This window comes from Lygodium microphyllum, chromosome 8, assembly GCF_053477565.2.
Source record: "Lygodium microphyllum isolate KBCC chromosome 8, Lygodium_microphyllum_v1.1.10, whole genome shotgun sequence".
Lineage (NCBI taxonomy): Eukaryota > Viridiplantae > Streptophyta > Polypodiopsida > Schizaeales > Lygodiaceae > Lygodium > Lygodium microphyllum.
Genome location: NC_141142.1, coordinates 21,476,563 through 21,500,945, shown reverse-complemented (window position 1 = coordinate 21,500,945; position 24,383 = coordinate 21,476,563).

The following is a 24,383-nucleotide window of genomic DNA, read 5'->3' as shown; positions in this document are numbered from 1 at the left end:
TTGAGAGGGAAACCTCCTTGGACCAAAATTAGGACCAAACTCCCTAGGCTTTGGTCCAATATCATGTGTTGTCATTTTGGATTCTCGCAAGTTGAATCTTGCATTTTCATCCTTCTGTCTTCGTTCATGCATCTCTTTCAGAGAGCAAATATCCTCTGTATGGTTCTTCCGCAAACAGTAGGAATAGAAGGCTCTAGGAATGGTTGGTTTTTGGGTACATTCAGTGGCTAAATGTCCCGCTTGATGACACTTTCCACACCATGTATTAGAGCGCATCACATCTCTTCCAACTCCCACAGGAGTGGATATATTGGCAGTATTCACCTTCAACGTCTGTAGCTGCTCTGTAATCACATCCAAAAGCTCTTTCTTGATACTTGCAACTGAGTTGGGTAAGTAGTCCTTCAGATTTTCACCTCTTGAAGTGCTTGTGGTAGGGTTTTGGGAAGCTTCTGTAATTACTGCATACATTGGTTGGGTAGATCCAGAAGGTCCTCTACTCTAGCTCTGATTCAGAGCTCCTGTTGAGTTTGGAGGAACTGATTGAGGCCACTGTTGTTGTGGTTGAACCATCATTTGAGGCACTGTCGTCTGTGGTGACCATACTGGATTAGGTGCACTATACTGTGGCACTGTTTGCATTTGGGGATAAGGGTAGGGAACTATTCCTGGGACTGCATTTGGTGGGTATACCATTCCAGGCATGGGGGGAGGTAAGACTCCTCTTCTTGGAGTCATTGATAGCCTTGCTTCAACTTTGTCATACAATCTTGCACCTTCCAATGCAGCTTGCAGATTGACAGGTCTTCTCAATTCCATGAACTTGCAAACTTCTGGTTGTAGGCTCCTGAGAAACACTCCTTTTTGGATTCCTTCATCCAAATGATGGTTAGTCCATCTCTTCAGGATGGATTCCATTCGCGAGACATAAGCTTCTACTCTTTCTCCAGAGGATTGACTTAGGTTCATGAACTCCTCTCGCATCCGCTCTTCAAAACCTTCATGCCTGAATTTAGTGAGGAAGGCCAACTTCAAGTCATCCCATGTGCCAAAAGTTGCTGCTGCTTGTCTCTCATACCACTGAAATGCCGCGCCCTTGAAAGTGGCAGGGAATATTGCTAACCAATGCTTAGGGTTCTGGCATTGTTAGCCACACATGCTACCATGAATTCTGCTACATGAAGATCAGGGTCTTCATTGTACTCTCCCTTAAAAACTGGCAATGGGACTACATTTGCTAGCCTATCATCAATATTTCCAGCACAAATCTGACTAGAAAGGGGACCTTGAGTCGCCATGGGGACTTCTGTAAAGAGTGCTTTTAGGGCATCAAAGGAGGCTTCTGCTGTGCGAGCTTGTTCTCAGCTTTGATTTTTTCCTTCTCTCTTCTCACGTACCTTTGGACTCGTTCTAATGCTTGCCTCTTTATTGCGTCATTCATCAGGGGGTTTGCTTCAATCAGTTGGTCTGGACTCAACATGATAGTGTCAGAGAGGGCTTCAGTCTCTCTGATGGATTCTCTGGCCAGCATCTCCTCTACTTCCTTCTTTTCAACATCTCTGAATTCAGCTTTCAAACCACTACAGAGGGGAAGATATTCTGTTCTGAAAGTATCAAAACTCATTCTTCTTAGGATTGTTGTTGCGTCATTATAATAATGCCAGATTCTGAGGGTTTCAACAGTGTATGTTGTGAAAAACACTATGTCTACCAACTTCTAGTGGGTTGATAATTGGACAAACAAAAGATTATCAGTGCACCGAGCATCCCATGTATCTTGCTGTTGAGCATCCATGAACAAATTCCAACTCTTTTCCTTCTTGTCTTCGTGAACCTCTACAGACCAGGACTCCTGAAGCTTCTTCACAATCTCCCACTTGATGATGTCTAGAAACTTCTCAATGAATGCCAAATCTTCCATGGATGGTCATTCTCTCTGTTTCTACTCTTAATTTTGTTCCCAAACAGTTTGCCACCAAGATGCAAGTTTCTGCTGCTTCAACAGGAAGAGGAAACAATCCACCACATAGAGCATGCATCATGATGGTGATATGTTTTCACCATTGTGGGATGAACTTCTTGTGGAAAGTGGCTTTGATAATGAGAAATTCCAACTCTTCAGTGGAAGAAGGAACTTTGTAAACATCCATTGAATTCTCCTCTTCTTGGCAATGCCATTTCCTTCATTTTCAGCCTTTTTTGGTGCTTGTTGATGGCAAGATTCCCCGGCTGCAAACCAAAAACATGAAGCCCCAAGAGGAACACCAAGAAAAAGGGAATTCTCTTGCAAGAAAATCTATCTTGTAACATCAACAAGCTTTTATTTCATTCTTTTGATCATCAAAACAAAGAAAACAACAATTCTTCACGCAGCATCATAGTAGATATCTCCCACGGATTTGATAGAATCAACCATAATCTTCAACATCTTCATAGAATCCACCAATATAACAAAGAACACAAAGGAATACACCATCTTTAAATGGAAATAAATCACATATTATTCATCTTCAATGTCTTCATAGTTCTCTCTCTCAATCTCTCATATACAATTACACTGTTTTGATAGAATTGACTATCTCTGGCTCTCTCTCTCTCTCTCCATCAATAGTACATCATATCCTCACTATAATGATCTTATAATAACCCTCAATAATCCTACTCCCAAGAGGTATGTCTGATATGAAGAGTCACCAGAGCCACTACAATGTCTTTTCACAGCTCACTACTGTCACTGTCACTTAGTCTTCTCTTCAGTCTTCAGCAGTTGCTTCTTCCACTTGTTTTAGCTCTTTTGAACTTAGATTCATCCTTTCCAAAGCTTAGAAAAATTTCCCAAAGTCACACATACATTCTACAGAACACTTACAGAAGGTCTACAAAATAGTTACAATACAACACCAGAACAGCTACAGTACAGTTATAGTACAGAGACAGAGCAGAGACAGAGGCTCTACAGAGGGTTACAGAAGGTCATTAGAACCTCATAACTCATACTCAAACCATTCCAAACTATCAAAAACTATTCAATAAGCTTTCAAAAGATCTCAATCTTCATCAATCATCAATCCATGCTTCATACAGAAGACAATCAGAACAAAACAGAAGCTATACAGAACCAATCAGAACCTATCAGAACATCATAGAACCTCAGATCTCCACTGAGAATCATCATGAACTTCCAAAACATAATCAATATCATCCAAAACACTCTCAAATACTTTCCTTACAACCATACATCACTCTAAATCCATCAAAAATCAATCATTCAGTCCTCAAAAACAACAAAAATCAGTCAAAAATTCAGTCTTTTTCCACTCTCAATAGTGATCGATCCCTTAACAGCTTGGCTCTACTTGGGACTTGAGTATTGATTTGTACTTAATTAGACTCAGCCAATAGAGGAATCAGGAGTGCTACTTGTTGGACATTGGAGCTGATTTGATCCGATCTCCAAGTTAACTCCTCAAGGGTTACTTTTTTGGCCAAGAATTTGAGTGTGCACGATCTAGAACTTGGTTGTCCTTTGAACCTTTGGTTGAGGTCGAGTTTGGTAGGGGCACATCAGTGTCAAAGTTGACTATCCTCCTAAGCTTCCTCTTGCTACTCCTTCTGTGCCCTATAACGTTTAAGATGCAAAAATTAGCTTTCATGTCATGACATGGAGAGCTTCAATGTGAGTTTCCTTGAGCTAAGATTATCACATTCTACAGATAGCCCCTTGTCTTCATCACAATCTCATCCATATCTCAGTGTGCTGGCCTAAACTTTTATTGTGTACAAATAGTGCACTATAATACAAGATTAGTCTACTATGGGACAAACCACTTGAAAATTTGGGACTACATTGTAATGCAAGGTAGGCATTGAGGAGTCATGGCATCATGATTATTGATGTTAGATATTTGATGACATCTTATACGACATCTCCTTGACCTAGCCAATTAGTGATATGCAACTCTTCCTCTATAAGAATTTTGCCTAGAAGGTGGGAGTGATTCCATTAGTTTAACACCTCGTATAGTTACAAGCATGTCTAGGGATGTGGGGCTTATAATCAACACAAGTGGAGATTTTGATGGTTTTACTTTTCTTTGGATGATGGTCATTCTCTAGAAGCCAATTTTTACAATTGAAAGCATGGACAGAGTACCATTTTCATTCAAATAAGTTTTTTCCTTCCACTTTACATTTCAACTTCTCTATCTTAGTGAAGCACATATGATAAAGCTTCATATGGAAGGATGGGATGATCTTGAGATGCTTGTCTATGTGGTTATGGATGATGTCCCCCTTGAGCTCTCGAGATTTCTGAATCACAATTTGATCTCTAGCTTGAGCTATTTCTTGTGTGATTTTCATCATGGATCTAGTGAGATCAATTTAGCTTTCAAGAATGCAAATAGTTCTAGTCAACATGAGCTCTTCTTGGCAAGAGATGAGGATAAAGATTCCAATACCAGTTCTCATATCCTATTCCATAAACACTGCTTCATTCCAGCGTATGCCATTCTTTACTAAGCCCCCCTTCTCTTTTTCAAAATCTTGCATCCAGCAACAAAATTACCACTGTTTGAGCATTGCCATTTCATACATACTAGTCAAAAATCAATTTCCACTTAGATCCCATACCTTGTGGATAAGGTTGATGAACCTTTTTTTTAATACTAAATACCTAAATTAGGGCCCAATCAAGAATTATTAAAACATGGACCATGTGGTGCCTCCTTGCACACCATAGGGTTTAGGTCAACTTTTGGGGTGCTTTTGTGGCTCATTTTTCTAATTTTTGTATTTTTCTCCTCATTTCAATGTAAATGGAGGGCAAATATGAAAAGAAGACAAGATATACTAATGATGTAGAGTCAAAATATATAGACATTGGAGAGGAGATAACAATGGATCTAGATGAAGATCTAAGCATTGGAGAGAAGAAGAAGGTCATAGATACTAATGATGAAAAATCAAAAGATCTAAACATTAGAGTGGACATCTGCATTGGACAAGAAGTCAGTGCATAGGTAATTCCCCAATAGAGAATGTGTTCTCCTTCCTCTTTACAAATTTGAGAATAGTGCATCCTTTGAGAATGTGAGGAAAATATTCAATGCACCATTCAACACAAAGGAGCTGATATTGTCCAACATGTTATTCCTACAAGATGAATTGAAGACCTTCAAGAAGATGGTGGAGTAAAAAAAAGTTGTTGAAGAGTCCAAGGCCTACATACATTAGCCATTCTAGGGAGGGAAATATAATCAAAGGAGAATTGTAAAGAAAAGGATCCAACAATATCCTGAAGATTGTAAAAAATCTTTCAAGTGTCCATTCCATAAATAGAAGTGTGAGTTCTATGAATCCTATTTTGGGCCTTTGTGTTTCATGGCCTATCAAGAAGAGCCAATAGACCTAGCTAGAATTCACCAAATTGCTACCACTTGCAAGAGAATCCAAGATGTTAAGGATGATAACATGGACATGGAGGGAATCTTGCCCATTGAGGAAGAGGTAGCTATGCAAGGAAACTTTACATACTAAACTTGAAAGTGAATGGTTTGATGGAAGAGGATCAAAAAGACATCCCAATGGGTATTGACTCCCTCAGACTGCAAATATTCCATCCTTTCCCACACTTGGGAAGGATTTTCTATTTCTTAATGATGTTCAAAAATTCACAAAGCTCAAGGGGAAATTTTGCATGGGAGTTATTGTAGAGTGTTGTTAGGATGAGAAGGACATTGTAGATGATATCAATGAAGAATTCTCCATCCTATACAGTAGTGCCCAAAGTTTGTGCATACCAATGGATCTCTTGGGCTTTTCCTATAGAAAGATCAAGAGTACTTAGAGAAGATTTGCATTGAAGAGGAGTTTGTTGATTCACAAAAGGAGACTTGATATTGAGTAGATGGGAAACAAGTTGGAGAAAAGTGTCACTATGTAAGAATCTTAGGTGGGCTCCATCGAATTATGGCTGAAAGAAAGGGTTGCCAAAAAAGAGAATTTTGAAATGTGCATTTGTCTTGTGTTCTTTTGAAAATGTATGTTCATCTTGTGTTCTTTTAAATGCTTAAATAGTTCATTTCAAATTGCTCTTTTGAGCTTCCACTTGTCCTACTCGTGTTACTCTACAATGATAATAATTTTCTGGCATGTGAAAATGGATTGGTTCATATTGTGGAGGGCTTTGGCCAAATTTTGTTGTTTTTAAAGCTAAATGGTTGATTTTGTGATGGATTTATTGGTTTTTGTTAAGTTTAGAAGTGTGATGGGATAGGTTGAGAAGGTTTAAGAAGCTCATGATGGTTTTTGGTTGAGATATGATGTTCTGATAGGTTTTGTGATATATCTATTTCGTTATGATATATCAACCTTTGTCTCTGATTTGTCTATTTTGTCTCTGATTTGATATGTTTTCTTTTTGTTTGAGAGGTTTAGATTGTGAATTAACCTTTTGAGGAATTATTAAGAGTGTGTTAAAAGGCTTTTGATGGTTTGAAGTGGTTTTAGTTTGAGCTGCATGGTTTTTATACCTTCTGTTGATCTTCTGTAGTGTTCTGTAGAGGTTTTGTATTTGGTATGTAAGACTTTGTTTGCTTCTATATGTGTTTTGATGGATGGATGGTTAGCTTGGGGAATGTTTTACAATATTGAAAGAGGAAGAATAGAAGCTTGAAATAGCTTGAAGAAGTAGCTGATGAAGACTTAACTAAAGACTGGAGTGATAGTGACATTCATGAGCTCTCAAGGGACATTATAGTGACTCTGGTGACTCTTCATATTAGGTCTATTTTGTCTCTGATTTGATATGTTTTCTTTCTGTTTGAGAGGTTTAGATTGTGAATTAACCTTTTGAGGAATTATTAAGAGTGTGTTAAAAGGCTTTTGATGGTTTGAAGTGGTTTTAGTTCGAGCTGCATGGTTTTTATACCTTCTGTTGATCTTCTGTAGTGTTCTGTAGAGGTTTTGTATTTGGTATGTAAGACTTTGTTTGCTTCTATATGTGTTTTGATGGATGGATGGTTAGCTTGGGGAATGTTTTACAATATTGAAAGAGGAAGAATAGAAGCTTGAAATAGCTTGAAGAAGTAGCTGATGAAGACTTAACTAAAGACTGGAGTGATAGTGACATTCATGAGCTCTCAAGGGACATTATAGTGACTCTGGTGACTCTTCATATTAGGAATACCTCTTGGGAGGGGTATACACAATCAAGAGATGATTATTAATAATTATTATTGATTATTCTCATGTACTATTAAGAGAGAGCATATATGAGAGATAGCGAATTTTCTATGAAAAACATTGTATTTACATGAAAGAAAGACTTTGAAGACTATGAAGATGATGAAATATGAATACTATGTGATGAATTCCATTCAAAGTTGATCATTTCTTTATGTCATTGTGGTTCATTGATGGTTTCTATGAAGAATATAAAGAATATGTTGAAGATTTATTGTGATAAATTTGTGGGAGATTTACTATATGATATTGTATGAAGATTTGTGAGGATTGTTCTTTTTCTTCTTGTAGTTGATTTTTGTATGAAGAACATGCTTGTTGGTGTGACAATATAGATTTTCTTATAGTCGTTTTTCCATTTTCTTGGTGTTTCTCTTGGGACTCCATATTTTTAGTGTGCATCTGGGAAAATTGCCATCAACAAGCACTAACAGAGGCTGAAAATGGAAGAAGTAGCACTATTGAAGAGGAAGAAAAGAAATGGAAGATTGTATAATTCCAGCTACTATTAAAGATTTAGAGATATCCATTGTCAAAGAAGCCACTTTCTACAAGAAGTGCATTCCTCAATGGTGGAAACATATCACTATCCTGATGTGGGCTCTATGTGACATATTGATCCTAGTGTCTTCTGAAGCTACATAAAGTTGTATCACTAAAGCCAATTGTTTTCCACAAAATTGAAGAGCAAAGAAAAAATAGAGAGAATGAGTATCAATTGACATTTTGCCTTCATCATTGAACAATTTCCAGATATCATTAAGTGGGAGATTGTGAAAAAGTTTCAGGAGTCGTGGTCAGTTTTGAGGTTCACAAGAATAAAAAGGAAAAGAGTCGAGACTTGTTTGTGGATACCCAAAAACAAGATATGTGGGATGCTTGGTGCACTAACAATCTTCTGTTTGTCCAATTGGCAATCCATTGAAGCTAGTAAGAGTGTTCTTCACTACCTATGCTATTGAAACCCTATGAAGTTAGTATTATATTAGGACAACGACACTATGCGATCCTCAGAAGAATGTATTTTAATATCTTCAGAACCAAATATCTTCCCCTCTATAGTGGAATGAAAGTCGAATTCAGAGACGTTAAAAAGAAGAAAGTAGAAGAAATGTTGGCAAGAGAGTCCTCTAGAGAATGAAGCCCTTTTGATTCCCTTCTGTTGAGTACAGACAAACTGGGTGGAGCTAACTCCTTGATAAATGAAGCGATCAAGAGACAAGCACTAGAACGAATCCAAAGGTATGTGAGAAGAGAGAAGGAAAAAATCAAAGCTGAGAACTAGCTAGTAGCAGAAGCCTCCTTTGATGCCCTTGCGGCACTCTTCACAAAAGTCCCAATGGCAAACCAAGGTTCCCTTCCAAGCCAGATTCGTCTTGGAAATGTTGATGACATGCCAGCGAATGTAGTCCCGTTGCCAATATTTAAGGGAGAGTACAATGAAGACTTGGATCTTCATGTAGCCGAGTTCATGGTAGCATGTGTAGCCAACAATGCTAGAGCCTGAGAATTGATTGACGATATTGTTTACCACTTTCAAAGATTTAGATGTAAAGGTTTTGAAGAGCGAATGGGAGAGGAGTTCATAAACTTAAGTTAGTTCTCTGGAGAACGGTGGAAGCATATATCTCTAGAATGGAATCCATGTTGAAGAGATAGACCAACCATCACTTGGATGAAGAAATCCAAAAGGGAGTTTTTCTTAGAGGCTTACAGCTAGAAGTTTGTAAGTTTGTGGAGCTGAGAAGACCAGACAACATATAAGTTGTATTGGAAGGTGCAAGAATGTTTGATGAAGCACGACTATCGACCATAACTTTAGGAAGAGGATTCTTACCACCTCCCATGTCGATGACTTCAAGAAGAGGAGTCTTACCTCCTTCCATGCCAAGAATGGTATAATCACCAAATGTAGTCCCAAGGACTGTTTCCTACCCCTAGTCTCAAATGCAAATAATGCCACAATACAGTGTGCCATAGACAATAGTGCCTCAAATGATGGTTCAACCACAACAATAGTGGCCTCAAACCATTCCCCCAATGGCAACTCAACAACAACAATGGAACCCTACCAACAACTGGAATCAACAACCAAGAGTCTCAATAGAAGTTCTGAATCAAAATCAGAACAGAGGACTCTCTGGATCAACCCAACCAGACTCTTTAGACCAATCCAACTAGTCTATGTAGTGATTATAGAGACTTCCCCAAACCCTATTGCAAGTACTCTAGGAGGAGAAAATTTGAAGAAATATTTATCCAATTCAAGTGCAAGCATCAAGAAAGAGCTGATGGATGTGATTACAAAACAACTATAGACACTAAAAGTGAATACCACTAGTATATCTAGTACTGCAGGAGGTGGAAGAGATGTGATGTGATCAAGCACATGGTGTGAAAAGTGTCATCAAGTGGGACATTTAGCCATTGGATATACCCAAAAACCAACTATCCCTAGAGCCTTTTGTTTGCACTACCTAAGAAAGAACCACACAGAGGACATCTATTCTCTCAAGGAGATGCATGAAAGAAGGAAGAAAGATGAGGAAGCAAGTAACCTCTGCTAGAATCCAAGATGAAAACCCAAGATATCAGCCCAAAGTCTAGAGATTTTGGTCCTAATTTCAGCCCCCAAGGAGCTTCCTTGCCCAAAGTTATAGAGGAAAGCAATTTGGCAATGGCCAGAGATATGAAGTGGAGTGTTACAAATACGGAGAAAAGGGACATATCTCCCCAAATTTTCCAAACCCTAGAAGGTCAATGGACTACAAGCCCTTATGCAGTCAATGCAAATGAGAAGGCCACACTGAAAAAGATTGTTCCAATTTAGCTCTTGTGAAGGTGAGTGTTGCTAAAAGTCAAACAAGGCCTATGAACATGGCTCCACCTTGGTGGAATTGGAAGTTGCTGTGTAATGAAGCATACAACCAGGAAAAGAAATCTAACTAAACTGAAATAGACATAAAATAACAAAGAACTATTGCATCAAGACATCTTGCCATGTGTTAATGATGAGAGTTCCAAAGAATACATGATAGCCATGGCTGATGCTTCATCTAGCAAGAAGGAAGCTAACTTCAAGAAAGTGAACAATAAAATTTTGTGAATGAGCCAAAAGATCTCTTCTCTTAGCCTCTTGCCTTCTTTATCCTAACTCCTCATCTCCAAAGTTAAGGGCACATTTACATAGGCAAGGGCTGAATTTACAAGGGCTGGAAATTACAAGGTATGGAATTAGCATGATTCCAAATTACAAAAGTATCAAGGTATTTTCTTTTATGACAAACCATTCCGTCCTAAAATGGTTTTGTCCTCAAAACCAAGGATAAATGGACCAAATCCAAGCCAAGGATGATAGTAATCATGTCCATGTAGCCCCGATACGATAGGAAAGCACTTTCCATATAAGAGAGACCTTTATGTATACCAAATTGTGAGTAAACTGGCTGTTGTCCAAATAGGGCTGATTTACAAAAACTGTCATAACTTCTGATAGAGTGGTCCAAATGACACATATGAAGTATAGAAACGAATTATACAATCCCTAGTATCACCCCATAACATCAAAATAAAATTTTAATAACGTCAAGATAGTTTTATTGCCAACAAAAATATCTCATAGCAAGCTGTCCCTGCACAATCTGTCATATATCATCCTGCAATAACCAAGGAAAATCATTCACATAAGTGGATGGTTGCCAAGAAGATTCCTCTATAGATAAGCTCCTCCACTTAATGAGGTACTCAATAAGAGTACAATTTCTGAGCACTTTCTCTCTCTTTCCAATAATACTTTCAGGTTCATATATGACAAGTCCTGCTTCATCCATTGGTGGCAACTCTTCCAATACCTGCACTTCAGGTCCAACATACTTCTTAAGCTGAAACATGAAATACATCATGTATTCTAGTGGAAGAAGGTAGTTTAAGCTTATAAGCAAGCTTTCCAACTTTGTCAACTACCAAATATGGTCCATAAAATTTGTGAGCAAGCTTATTGTTCCCACCCTTCAATGAAGCGTAGTGTGTCTTGGACACTTTAAGAAACACCCAATCTCCAACTTTGAAGGCCAAATGTCTTCTCTTCTCATTTGCATAGGCTTTCATTACTTCTTGTGCTTTCCTTATGCTGTCCTTGCATTGTCTCATGAGCGTTTCCATCCTTTCTAACTCTTCCTTTGCTCGGGGGTTGACATCTTCATGAAACAAAACTGATGGGATTTGGACTTTATATCCATAAAGTGCTTTAAATGGAGACATACCTATGCTCATGTGATGCGTGTTGTTATAACAAAATTTAGGAAGGTGGATCCAACAATCCCATAAAGCTTGTGTGTCATGACAATAAAGCCTAAGGTACACTTCCACCCACTGATTGACTCTTTCCATTTGCCCATCGGTTTGGGGGTGATAGGCTATACTACTAGGAGTGAGAAAAGTACCCATAGAAGAGAATAGACTTCTCCAAAAATTTCCCATAAATTTTGTATCTCTATCCGATACTATTCTCATTGGCATACCATGTAGCTTGAACACACCTTCCATAAATTGCTCAGCCACTTGCCTTACTGAATATTGTATTTTGGTTGGAATAAAGTGGGTTGATTTAGTCAATCTATCAACAACCACATAGATACTATTCCATCCATGACTAGTAGTAGGTAATCCCATTATAAAGTCCATGGAAATGTTAGTCCATTTGCCCGTAGGAATAGGTAAAGGTTGAAGGAGTCCAACTGGTAATAAAGCGGAGTCCTTATTTTGTTGGCACTCTAAACACTTGGATACATGCTCCTTGACGTCCTTCCATAAACCCTTCCAATGAAAACTTTTATGGACCTTGTCAAAGGTTTTAAAAAGACCCAAATGTCTAGCCATTGGTGATGAGTGCATCTCATGGAGCACTTTTAGCTTGAGTTTACTGTTAGGAACCAAGTACACTTTACCCTTGAACCATAAGAGTCCATTATGCACTTTGAAATTCGAAAATTCTTCATCATGTCCTTGCTATAATTTTTGTAAAATCTGGATAGCATGCTCATCCAGCACATATTCTTCTTGGATACCATTTATCCAATCCTTATAAATTTTAGACATTGTAGATAAACTGCATGCCCACATTCTAGACAACGCATTAGCCACAATGTTATCCTTTCTAGCCATATATGCTATTTCAAAATCATATGACTGCAAGGTAGCCAACCATTTCTTTTTCTTGGGAGAAAGGTTGGGCTGTGAGAGAAAATACCTCAACACCCTATGATAGCTTTTGACTTTAAAATGTGTTCCATAGAGATAATGATGCCATTTCTTGATCGCATGTAGAATAGCAAGCATCTCTTGCTCGTATACATGCATATCCCTCTCTTTATCATCGAATTTTTTACTCTCAAATGTAATGACACCATGCTCTTGAACCAAAACAGCCCCTAAACCTCTACCATTAGCATCCACGTAGATGGTAAAAGTCTTGGAAAAATTAGGGCAAACTAGTATTGGTGCCGAAACAAGCAATTGTGTCAGCTCATTAAAGCTCTTGTCGGCGATTTCATCCCAAAAGAAGGCCTCTTTTTTTAGCCGACCGGTAAGAGGAGCTGCAACATGAGCATAATTCTTCATAAACCTACGGTAAAAATATGATAATCCAAGAAAACCTCTTAAAGAAGTAGCATCAGTTGGGGTAGGACATTCTTTGACACATTGCACCTTCTTAGGGTCCACTTTGATTCCATCTTCTCCAACTATATGACCCAAGTATTCAACTTCCTTTGTCATAAATGAATACTTAGTTGCCTTGGCAAATAGTTTGTGCTTCCTCAATATATCAAAGACTCACTCTTGCTATAGATTAAAATGTCATCAAAGAACACCAAAACTATTTGAAATAGCAAGGGTTGAAGTATCTTATTCATAAGAGATTGGAATGTGGCTGGAGCATTGGATAAACCAAAAGGCATAACCATGAATTGATAGAGGCCTCTTTCCATCCTAAAGGCTGTTTTGAACTCATCCCCTTCCTTCATGCGTATTTGATGATACCCCGATCATAAGTAAATTTTTGAGAACACCTTAGCATCCTTCAATTCATCTAGAAGGTCATTTATTCTAGGTATTGGATACCTATTCTTGATAGTGACCTTGTTAAGATCGCGGTAGTTGATACACATGTGAAAATATCCATCTTTCTTCTTTACAAGAAGGACCGGAGAGGCAAAAGGCGATTGGCTTGCCTTGATGAGACCTATTTCTAATAGCTCTTTCACTTGGCACTCTACCTCTTCCCTTTCCACCTTGGAGAGGCGATATGGTGGTTTGTTAATAGGCTTAGTGTTGGGCAGCAAGTCTATAGGATGATCCACTTCTCTTTTGGGAGGAAGAGAAGTAGGTGGCTGAAAAATATCATCATAATCCTTCAGCAACTTGCAAAGACATGGATCTATGTCATTGGTAGAAGTAGAGGGTTGATCCTCATCAATCTTTGAAAGAAGAATAGTAAACATGCATGCCTTTGCATTTATCTCTTTTTTAATATTCTTAGGGCTGATCACCTCTATTTTCTTCTTCTCAACACCATGTAGGATTACTTGCTGTCCACACCATTGAAATTCCATTTCAAGCTTGTTAAGATCCATAGTAAATCTGCCCAAAGATTTCAGCCAATTGCAGCCAAGTATAATATCAATGGGACCCATTTCTAATGCAATCAAACTCACTAATGTAGTGCACAATGGAGATAGAGTGATAGGAACATTTGGGCAGCATTGATTACTATTTTCAAAGTCTCCATTAGCCACTTGGATTTTTAGGAAAGAAGGCATATCTTGTTACTCAATTTCAACCCATTGAGTGATTTGGAATTAATAAAACTATGTGCGCAGCCCGTATCAATGAGTATGTGAGCGGTCCTTCCATTGATTTGGCCTTTGAGGCGTAGGGTATTGTCCCCTCTTGAACCACTCCATGCGTCATTTGATATGGAACATAGCGAGGGATGTAAATTAGTCCAAGAATCATCCATGTAATGACCACCCGGATCAAAAGAAAAGCCATCCATTGGGTCATAAAACTCGTCAAGGATACTCTCTTCATTTTCATGCATCTCTTCTTGAGTAGTAGAGCCTTCAAGATGTGCTAGACTTCCCTCAATAGGTTCAGCATCAGAATCATCTTCAAAAATCATACTAACCTTCAAATTCTTAGCCTTACACTTGGACTTATGCTCGGGTGACCATTTCTCCCTGCAAGCATAGGCCCTTGGCATACATTTCTTTGAGCTTGTCATTAGAAACATGCTTGCCTTGGGTAGGGGCTAAAATTTTGGCACTAATATCAGTCTTTTTTCCATCAAACTTATTTCAGCATCTTTGATTGATGGGGCTGAGGCTGAAAGGAAGTGGGATGTATAAAATCTTTAGCCTTTGATGATTCCCCAATCTCAAATTGTCCTACCACCTTTGGAGTAGAGGGTTTGGGTTGGTCTTCAGCCAAAGGAGGGTTTGGAACATTAGGACCAACTGTAGCCAACATCTTTTCACTAAAGATAGCCACTAACTTGTCAATACCCATCCTCATACCATATCAAAACCTGATTTCATCTCTTTAATATCATTTGAGAGTTTTTGTAGGCTGTTAGAGTTCATGGAAGCATGGGACATCTCAACTCCATTCATTGGTTGATTGATAGGAGAGAGTGGAACTTACATCAACCTTTTCATTCTCATAATGCCTATGGTATATAGCTTCTTGAGGGCTTTCATGTTCATGTTCATGTTGGTATTCTCTCAGCTCTTCATTGATGGTCTCCAAAATAGGATCCTTTTTCTTATTCCTTGCCATGAGTAACTTCCTGTCCTGTATATACAGTAGAGGAAAAACTCAAATATCTTGAGTTCTAGTGCTCCAAATAACAAGCTCTTTGGCTCTGCTTGAAGCTTGAGAAGTCCCCTTTCTAACAAACTATCAAGTGTTGAAAGTAGTTGAATACAAAAAATTATGTAGACAGTTTACTGTAGCTGTCTGGAAATTCATGCAACCTATGAATGCTCTGTTTTGATCATATAATGACTTGTACCTTCAATTTTCATGTATCTACCAATCGTGTAGACCTGTAAGGGAACTCCATACATCTGCCAAAACTAAAAATACCATCTACAATAACCAGAATGGTTGAATAATCCATTGTAGATTGCAAGATTAATGGGACCCTGTTTGTATACCCTGTCCCAAAACCTCAATGCTGATCCAATGTTAAAATTCCATGCTGAAAACTGAAATCTTGTTCCCTTGAGTAGTACCTGCACCTGAACTTTAAATGCATGGGATGTGAGACTTGAGGGGTGTGCAAATTTCCCTCTCAAGCCGGTTTGTGCTCCCCTTTAGGATCCTTGTCAGTAGGGGAGGGTCACCTCTCTTTTGTCCTACCAACTCACCCTGCATCCACTTTTCCTCGTGGGTATATACATGGGAGTTCAATGCTAAGCTCTAAAAATCTGCATGGAATGAAAAGAATTTGATTGCCCTTTTGATGATATGCAAGAACTTGAATGGAATAGGCTGAAATTGAAATGGGGATAGGTAAGGGATAACCTCAGCGCAGTGGCTCACTGCTTAACAATATTTATTCCACTTACCATTGGATAATATTTTACTCATGTCAATGAACAAAAGGAGCAAACAATTCAATATCAGGGCTAGGTAAATGAGATGAGAATTTAAGGTACTTGGAAATGATTACTTCAGTGAATGAGATTGATTATGCAATGATCAATCACTAACATAGCTCTATGGATTTTCTCATGAAATGCATTTGATAGAATGGATGGGATTCTTTACCATTTTAATCCCTCTTTCATCAGTTGGACTTAGCTCAGCAAAAGGATTTAAAGAGAGATTAAAATTGATTAGAATACCTCTTAAGCTAGTAGAAGAAGAGTATTGTTATTGATGAAGGAATCTTTACAAATAGAACTTGACTTCAGCAAATAAAGATTGACTTCAGCTTCTATTAATCCAAGAAATCCCCATTTTAGCTTTCCAATGCTAATATCCAGCTTCTTGATCAAGAATCTTCATGAAGAGTGCTTCCATTAAACATTGGAACCAAAATTTGATGAAGAAGGCTTCAATAGAGATACCACTTGAGTTGAAGATGCTGATTACTCTACATTGTATAAAGTAGGCTTCAAAGAAACTTCAAAATTTGAAAGAGAATCCAATAATTCCCTTCCTTCAATTGACATTGGTTACCCATTCCATGAATCCTTCAAGAATCCACTCCATTCTTCCACAATGGTGGAAAATCCATGCAATGTTGGTACTATGTGTAGAGGCTTCAGGAAGTGAAATTGACCAAAAGCCTCGTGATCTTGATAAGAAATCTGAGAAAATAAGCTTGATGTCCAAAACTGTCCCTGTTAGGGTTTCGTGAGAGAGGGAAAGACTCAAGATGGAAGAAATCTCATCAAATCTTGGAAGAGACCCAAAGGATGTAGGAGCTTAGTATGGCCCAGCTAGAGCTTATTAGCTCCAAATTTCACATCATGATGTAGGAGTATGATCAGGCGTAGATCCGCAGCCTGCATACTCTTATACCATGTTGAAAAAAATGAGCAATACTCTCACAATTGGTACTCCATAGAAAGCTCAAGTGGCAGGGAAGATGCTGTGAGGTCAAATGGCAAGATAGAGTTCATGGCTTGAAGGTAAGATTAGAGATTTCCATGGTTTCCATGAGAGAAGCTTGTAGGAAAAGTGAAGAACCCTTGTTCTTGAAAAATAATCACGGTTTAAGCTCCACTAAGTCATGTAACCCTCATTCTCTTCAAACTTACCCAAATTTTGGTCCAAATGGTCATGACCTGCCAAAATGGTTGGAGCCCTCCATTCTCCACTGGTTCATGCTAAGAACGTCCATCTTAGTCACGGTTTGTAAGAGTTCTCCATGTCAAACCACGGTTATGGAAGAACTAACTCTTGTGATTGAATTTTAACTGCGGTTTTCACTCCCTAGTCACTGTAACTAAATCTATTGCATGAAAATGACTTCTGACAAGATCTAAACTAATGCTCTGATACCAATGTAATGAAGCATACAACCAGGAAAAGAAATCTAACTAAACTAAAATAGACATAAAATAACAAATAACTATTGCACCAAGACATCTTGCCATGTATTAATGATGAGAGTTCCAAAGAATACATGACAGCCATGGTTGATGCTTCATCTAGCAAGAAGGAAGCTAACTTCAAGAAAGTGAACAGTAAAATTTTGTGAATGAGCCAAAAGATCTCTTCTCTTAGCCTCTTGCCTTCTTTATCCTAACTCCTCATCTCCAAAGTTAAGGGCACATTTACATAGGCAAGGGTTGAACTTACAAGGGCTGGAAATTACAAGGTATGGAATTCGCATGATTCCAAATTACAAAAGTATCAAGGTATTTTCTTTTATGACATGCTGCAACCATGCGTGCTAAGAAAAAGGAACCACTCGTCCAAAAAGAAAATAATCCTCTTCCCAAAACTATGAAGCTCAATCTTCCAATAGAGAAGTAGAATAATATAGAACAGAAGAGTGCAATACAGAGCAGTGTCGTACCATAGAGAGACATACAGACAATTATATAGAAGCAAGATCAAAGGTCCAAGAGATAGATGATGCATAAGTACCTCCAATAAATAGAAGAAGTTTAGATGTTTTCGTTTCTAGAAGAAAGAGGAAAGATGAAAGTGGGTGTTGCACCATTTCCTATTTGGCTAGAGAAGCCCGTGGATTCTATCAAAGAGTATGACCCTAGTCAAAGATCTAGATACCTTCAAGCCAAACCTAACATTTTGATAATTCTTGATGCTATCCCCTAGTTGCGAAAAGGAATTTAAAAGCATATTAACAAGAAGATGTAGCCTAAGGCTTGCTCCTACAACTGCCACTAGGTCTAATAAGGCCCAAGAGATAATAAAAGAAGTGGATGTGGCTAACCCCTTCTTGGATCTTGGCACCCCCAAGATTAGTGTTTGGATTGAAGGATGTTTTATAGCAAATGCATTGATTGATGGAGGCTCATCAATGAACATAATGATAGATGTGACAATGAAGGATCTAGGCCTATAAGGCATGCAACCTACACAATAGCTTATTAGACTAGCAGACTAGAGCAGAATTAAGCCTTTGGACATTCTTCCATATGTGAAGATAACTCTATTAGGAAGAGACTATTGGATGACCTATTTGGTGGTGAAACCAAATTCCTATGAGACCTCCTATCCTTTGTTGTTGGGAAGACCATGGTTTTTTGAAGCAAGAGTATGGACGGATTGGTTCAAGGGAACCCTGACCCTAGGTAGAGGGCCGAACAAGGTGGTAGTGAAGTTGTAGGGCTTGCAAAAAGGTAATGGATCCACCTCTATTGAAGTCTTATGAGACTACCCCAACAAAGTTACAGATGGTACATCAACAAAAGAAGAAGTTGTCAAACAAATCTTTCCCAAGAAAATAGAGGCACAATCCCTAACATTGGGTGCTGTAAGCCAACTCCCAAAAGAAGCAAAGTCCTTGTCAATGGGTGAATATCTTCTACCTAAACCAGGAATGAATTTTAAAATTATTTCTAACAATGAGATAGAGGCATGGATATATTGCTCTCTCCATTACATGGACATAGTAGAGCCAGAGTTAGAAGCACAAGTAGTTATAGAAGCAAAAGCAAAAGCAGTTATAGAAGTAGAAGCAGAAGCAGAAGATGTAACAAAGAGCATGTTCTTCTCCTATAGAGCCCCTATAGAAGCAGAGACAAAGTCTAAAGAGGATGATGATGAAAGTTAAGACACAGATAATGAAAGAAATATGGAAGAAGTTATCCAACCAGAAGAGGATACAAATGAGAAGGAAGTCCTAGAAGCTTTAGAAGCTGAAGATCCCATGCTATGGGATAGATTGGCTCAAGTATCCTTTGGAATGGTAAATGAATCCCATCATATACAAAGGATTCATAATAAATAGATTAAGGAAAATAAGCCCTGCTTTAGTAGTTGTTATTGTCACCTAATTTACCCTTCTCAAGAAAGGACAATCATGATGCACCATGCCAACAAGCACTAGTTCTACAGTCTAAACTGAACTTAGATGGTTCCTATTATATGACATTCCTAGATGCATCCTCAAAAGATGAGTCCTTGAGTTAAGAGGTAAGTAACTCTCAAACCAAATAAAAAAGAATCTTGATACCAATTCAAAATCTCAAAGAGCCAGAGGAAGTTACCATTGAAGGAAGAAGTCAGTTCTAGTGGAACATCAGACAAGGAGGTCACTCCCTTGAAGGAGTCATATCTATATCCAAAAGCATTCCATAGGATCTTTATCCATGAAGTGAAAGGTGAAAAGAAATTAAATTTTGTGGATACAGATGGCAATGAATGTCACTTGAAGGTGGATAGCAATCTTCTAGAAGTGAAGCTGTTGGTCCTACATGACCTACTGAAGGAGAATTTGGACATGTTTACATGGTCATATAAAGATCTGAAGGGGATTGATTCCATAGTGTGTCAACATCACATTGGCCTAGGGCCTCATGCCAAGCTTATAATGCAATGACAAAGGCACATGAATCCAAATTACTCAGCCTTGGTGAAGGCAGAATTGTTAAGCTCCTAAATTTTGCAAGTTTCAAACTCCAAGACAAAGAATGATCATTTCCCTATCCCTTTCACTAACCAACTATTGGATACAATGGCTGGATATGAGTTCTATTCCCTATTGGATGGATTTAGCAGGTATAACCAAGTGCAAATAGTAGAAGAGGACCAATCCAAGACAACCTTCACAACAAAATGTGATACCTATGCCTACAAATTGATACCATTTGGGATTTGTAACACCCATGCTACCTTTCAGTAAGTCATGATGGTTGCATTCCAAAATCATCTACATGATTTTATTGAGGTACATTTAGATGAATTTTGTGTCTTCAGTTTGCTTTGTAAGCATTGGGGATACTTGGAGCAATGTTTTGATCGAAGCTAAGAATATAGGATCTTCCTCAACCTAAACAAATGTATCTTTGGAGTCTCTTCAAGCGTTCTACTAGGCCACATTGTCTTTGCACAAGGAATAGCAATAGACTCTGCAAAGATTGAGATTGCGGTCCTAACTGCACCAACCAACCTAAAATAGTTGTGAGAGGATTTCTTGGTCATGTGGGCTATTATAGGAGGTTCATTGCATACTTTGTAAAGACAATCCCCCTGCATAAGCTCTCGATGAGAAAAGATACAGAGTTCATTTAGATAGATGATTGTGAAGAATCTTTCAATACTCTAAAGTAGTGTTTAATTAAAGCACCCATCCTACAACCTCTTGATTGGACGAAGGCGTTTCATGTGCATACTAGTACACCTGTAGAAGGTTTAGATGCAATCTTATGCTAGAAAGGCTCTTTCAAGCTAGGTTAACCCATCTACTATGCAAGCCATAAGGAGGTTACTATTTGGGAGAGGAACTACATAGTGATTGGGTTAGAGTGTCTCATGATGGTGTTTACCTTGGAGAAGCTCCAATACTACTTGTTCAAGTTTTATGTGGATCATGAGGCATTGTCCTTTTCCTAATGAATAAAGCCAATGTGAAAGGCAAAATGATGACACCTATCGTAGATCCCTCAACCTGAGAAAGAGGAGCAGGATGATCTAGATCTCCCTAATGATTCTCTATTTTTGGTTGAAATAGTAACACCATGGTATACAAACATTGCCAGCCTCTTGGCCACACAACAATACCCTCCTGGCATCTCTAGTAGAGATAAGAAGAAGAAGCTTCTATTGCAATCAACCCTCTACACCTTGCTAAGTGGCACATTGTACGAGCGAGGCAAAGATGAAGTACTACAGATATGTGTTGTGGGAGAAGAAATCAGGATTGTACTGAAAGCATGCCATGATGAGCCTTGTGGCAGACCCTTTGCGGAAGAAGCAACAACTAGAAAGGCTCTACTCGTACGATACTAGTGGCCAACCCTCCATAAGGATGCCTGTGACTATTACAAGTGTTATGATGCTTGCTAATAGATGGAAAAGCCTACCAAATGTAGTGCCATGCCACTACAACCTATCCTTTCCTTGAATCTGTTCAAGAAGTGGAACATGAACTTCATGGGTCCAATCGACCCTCCAACCAAAAGGAAGTAGAATTGCTACATCTTTGTATGTACAGATTATGTGACAAAGTAGTGTGAAGCCAAACCTCTCAAGTGGGATGATGGCAATAGTGTGACCTTGTTCCTATATAAGAATATTATGATCTATTTTGGCATTCTCCTAGAGCTGGTAAGTGACAGAGGCACTCACTTTCTAAACAAGATTATGGAAGAGCTAACTGAGATTTACAAAATCCACCACCACAAGTCCACACCCAACTATCCTAGAGCCAACAACTAAATCAAAGTTACTAATCACATTCTTTGTTTGATCCAGACAAGAACAATTGCTGCACATCCTCACGACTAGGATGATCGACTTACAAAGGCCCTCCACGTGTACAAACCTCCAAGAAGGTTGCTATCGACGAATAGACACCTTCCAATTGGTGTACAACATAGAAGATGTCTTTCCTATTGAGCCAAGACTACCCTCTTTATGCGAGTGGCTATCAAAGAGTGCTGGGAGATTATGAGTCCCTATAGCACTACCTCCTGCACTTGGAATGTTTGGACAAGTCTCGTAGGATGGCCTTATAGTGTAAGCCACACATACTTGACAAAAGGCTTACCATGATAGCTTCATTAAGCACAAAGAATTCAAGGAAGGTGACCTAGTTCTCACTTATAATTTGTGCTTTAGCAAGTTTCCAAGAAATCTTCAACGACGTTGGGTGAGCCCCTACAAGGTACTCACTATCAACCCTAATGGCTCTATCCAAGTGTAGGCTATCAATGCCTTCAAGATGATCCCTTCCTGATTAATGGTTATCGTGTGAAGAAGTGTTACTCTCCTTGGGGATCTTGACAATCACATACAATAGTCCCTCTCTGTGGGAGCTTTCGCTCAATTGCCAAGACCCTCAGACCGCTTATTGTTTCAAGCGTTTCAAGCGAGCTCTAATGGCTATCTCTCACCTAGCCGACGCACCGTCAATCCTACGAATGTAGTGAGCTTACCTTGATGCTCGATCGAGTACCCTCCTCTCCTACGCACTCCGGTAGCTCCACGATCCTAGATGCTAGCGCGAGCATCCTCAAGCCTCCTCCATCTCCAAGCTCCATCCTCCATAGCCGCGCGCGCAAGAGAAGAGAAGGGAAGAGAAGAGAAGAAGAGGAGAGGAGATGGTGAAGAGCTTCACCCTCTTGATCCCTCACCCTCACACACTCACTCTCTCACACTCTCACACTCCCTCTCTCAAGTGCACACACACAAGCAAGAAGTAGAGAAGAAGAGAAGAAGAAGACGACTCCTTTTGCCACACACCAAAGAATGAGCTTCTCATTCATTTTTTCAACTTTATATACAAAACCCTAAATCCCTTTCGGGCGGTCATCCCCTTTTCCTCTTTTACATGGCCGGCCGTAGCCTAGGCTCTCTTTCCCATTTACCACCATTCTAATTTACCCTATTCCCACTAATGCACACACTTTGCACAGGAGCGAGCCTGACACTCTTTTACACAGATTTGGGGGCGCTCCCATATTTTAATGGTGCGCCTTTTCCTCTTTTATTGCCGTGGCCCCACACCGAAGCCTTTTAAGGGTCGTGTCCGAATATTTGAATTTTTCAGGGATTGGTTGCCAGTCAGGGCGCCTTTTTTGCTCTTTCGCCTTTTTTGCTCTTTTTCCTTCTTCCCAATTTTCGTTCCTCTGTGCTGCGGTAACGTGGTCGGAAACACGGTAACATTACCCCCTTCCTAGCCATGTGCCAGTCCCATGGCACTGCGGTGGGACAAGGGGCACGTTAGGTCGGCTGGTCGACAGAACAAGTAGGTGGGTGGTTAGGATGACCCGGAGCGGGTCCGGCGTATGGTAAGCTCCATGGAGACACTCGGCATCCGTCACATTGTTGTAGCCGGTCGTCTTGTGAGTAGGAGAAGCGCTTGAAGCAATGCAATGATGGTGTGGGGGAATTTATTTTGGTAAAAACCCCTTGAACTCGGTTTGGCTTGATCCCCGTGGCTGTGATTGAAGCTGGTCCGATCATAGTGGCCATCAGCACCAGGCGGGTGGCTGGAGGCCGGTATGCTTTGGGTCTTTAAGGGGTGCCATGGTGACGGTCTTTCGTGGATAGCCAGCCTTTGAGAGTCGATAGAACCTGCAAAAAAGATTGTGCCCTCCCTAAGGGGTGTGCTGCTTGTCGTGTAGGGTGTTGTGCTCGTGGCAGTGAAACTGGGAGATGGGTCTAACCTTAGGCAAGCCCTTGGTAACGTCCCACACTTGAGTACCCAGCTTGTGCTTCGTTGGTGGTGCGGTGCGAGCCTTAGGGTGACAGGTCTAAAAGTCCTGCCCTTGATGTGCCCTAGGCATGAAGTGGGGGAGGGGGCTAGGGAGATCCCTAGGTGCTTCTCTCTTTTTTTTCTTTTTTCTTTTTGGAATGAGACATAGGCCCAAGTATCATAGTCGGAATGAGGAGGAGAAGGTGGGCGAAGAGACTTGCTAAAAAATTGGCGACTCTACATGTAATTCTTTAGACTCATGCGGACATGTAGGGAGGTAGTGGAGAGAAAGGGGTGGTTGCATCTAGAAAACTGGCTGTCGTTCATGTCCTCTAGGAGGGCTAGGCAAAAAGAAGGGAGGAGAGTAGCCCTCGTCATGAGACGAGCCATGGCACAATTATCTATAGCATTAGGGTCGAAGAATAGGGGAGGCATGCCACGCTCTTGTGGAGTCGAGTCTTGATTAAGGAGTAGCCTAAGTAGCCTAAGATAGTTACAGGTGGTTATGAAGGCGGGGTCAGGGCATGAGGAAAAATCCACGAGGAAGTGCATCATGGATTCATCTAGGCTTTCTGCGGTAAAAAGAAGGGCGCTGTCGAAGGATGCTACAGTGGAGTTATAAATGACGGGGAAGTCATAGCGCCCGTGGAGGTTGGCATCAAAATCTACGCCTACCCTTCGAGGGTACGCCATATAAGTAGGGTCGTTCCGCTCGAACGGCAGGGTATTACAA